The sequence below is a fragment of the Panthera uncia genome, chromosome X, assembly GCF_023721935.1.
Source record: "Panthera uncia isolate 11264 chromosome X, Puncia_PCG_1.0, whole genome shotgun sequence".
Taxonomy (NCBI): Eukaryota; Metazoa; Chordata; class Mammalia; order Carnivora; family Felidae; genus Panthera; species Panthera uncia.
The window spans coordinates 49,615,543-49,617,740 of record NC_064817.1 but is presented as its reverse complement, the minus strand read 5'-3'; the positions used below and the strand labels follow the sequence as shown (position 1 = coordinate 49,617,740).

Here is a 2,198-nt window from a genome sequence, read left to right as displayed (position 1 = left end):
AAAGATGTAACTAGGATTTTGAAAGAACTGGAACTTACGGGACACTCTGATGACTTGAAAGGATAATAGGAGATAAGCCTTGAAATTAAGAATGTCTTGGAAAATTTGATTACCATATGGATAAGGTGTCTGAGTCAATGATACTGGATAGGTGAAAAAAATCAGTTAAAAATCACAATAACAAGAAATCTGTCCCTTATTCGCCTCTGACAGCTTGCCTGACCACTGGCACGCCCTGCCATTGCCCCACGGAAATGTTTTGATTACTTGCTGTCCTTTTAAAAATTAAGCCAGTGTCTAGGGCACTGACTCCTCATCTCATTTGAAATTATGCCAGAGAAGTTAAATTTGATATAGATGTCCAAGATGTATTGCTTCAAAAGTTTTAGCTGTAGCTGTTACTATGGGGCCAAATGGAAAATCAGTGACTATTCAACAGAATTGGGGAAGACCTAAAGTAACAAAAGATGGGGTGACTGTTGCAAATTCCATTGGCTTAAGAGATAAATATGAAAATATTGGCACTAAACTTGTTCAATATGTTGCCAGTAACACAAATGAAGAGGCTGGTGATGTCACCACTAATTGCTACTGTACTGGCACTCTATTGCCAAGGAAGGCTTTGAGAAGATTAACAAAGGTGCTAATCCTGTGGAAGTCAAGAGAGGTGTTATGTTAGCTGTTGATGCTATAATTGCTGAAGTTAAGAAGCAGTCTAAACCTGTGACAACACCTGAAGAAATTTTTCAGATTGCTACAATTTCTGCAAATGGAGACAAATATGTGCAACATCATTTATGATGTAATGAAAAAGGTTGGAAGGAAGGGGATCATCACAGTGAGGAATGGAAAAACACTAAATAATGAATTATAAACTATTGAAGGCATGATTTTTGACTGAGATTTTATTTCTCCATACTTCATTAATACATCAAAATGTCAGAAATGTGAATTCCAAGATTCTTATGTTCTACTGAGCGAAAAGAAAATTTACAGAATCCAGTACATTGTACCTTCTCTTGAAATCGCCCATGCTCACCATAAGCCCTCGGCCATAATTGCTGAAGATGTTGATGGAGAAGCTCTGAGTACACTCATTTGAATAGGTTAAATGTTGGTCTTCAGGTTGTACCAGTCAAAGCTCTAGGTTTTGGTGACAATAGAAAAAAGAATCAGTTTTAAGTGATGGCTATTGTTACTCGTGCAGTGTTTGGAGAAGAAGGATTGACACTAAATCTTGAAAATATTCAGTCTCATGACTTAGGAACAGTTGGGAGCTCATTGTGATGAAGATAATGCCATGATCTTGAAAGGAAAATGTGACAAGCATTTTGAAAAACATATTCAAGAAACCATCAAACGGTTAAATATCACAACTAGTGAACATGCAAAGGAAAAATTCAATGAACTCTTGGCAAAACTTTCAGATGAAGTAACTGGGCTGAAGGTTGGTGGGACAAGTAATGTTGAAGTGAAAAAAAAAAAAAGAAAGTGTTACAGATGCTTTCATTGCTCCATGAGCTGCTGTTGAAAGGCATTGTTTTGGGAGGGTGCCATGCCCTGTTTTCATGAAGTCCAGCCTTGGATTAAATAACAGCTCCTGAAGATTAAACAACTGTTATCTAAATTATTAAAAGAAAATTAAAATTCTTGCAACGACCATTGCCAAGAATGCAGGTGTTTAAGGATCACTAATAATTGAGAAAATTATGCAACATTCCTCCGAAGCTGGGTATGATGCTATTCTTGGAGATTTTGTGAATATGGTGGAAAAGGAATCATGCATCCAACTAAGATTGTAAGAACACTTTATTGGATGCTGCTGGGGTGGCTTCTCTATTAATTACAGCAGAAGTTGTAGTCACTGAAATTCCTAAAGACAAAGACCCTAGAATGGTGGAATGGGTGGAATGGAAGGTGGTATGTTCCAATTCCTGTAGTAGTGTTTTATTAATAAACTGTGAGAGTAGGTTCAAGGCAGTGATCCTCACCAATAACTTCAGAGAAGTCAGTTGAAAGAAATGACTGAAGAAAAGTCTGGCTGATGTTTAAGAAAATCACTATAACCATCAGTTACTGGTTTCAGTTAACAATGTATAATGGTTTACTGCTGCCATTGTTAGTGCCCACAGATCATTTATTTTGTATTTTTTGAATAAAAATACATTTGTCCATTCCTGATAACTGAGTGCAAGAGA

The 2,198-nt window shown here is 36.8% G+C and overlaps 1 pseudogene; it reads left to right on the top strand.

The window, feature by feature from the left end:
- The first annotated feature begins 278 nt into the window (after nucleotides 1-278).
- LOC125931313 (60 kDa heat shock protein, mitochondrial-like) lies at nucleotides 279-1,940 on the top strand (annotated as a pseudogene).
- Nucleotides 1,941-2,198: the final 258 nt, after the last annotated feature.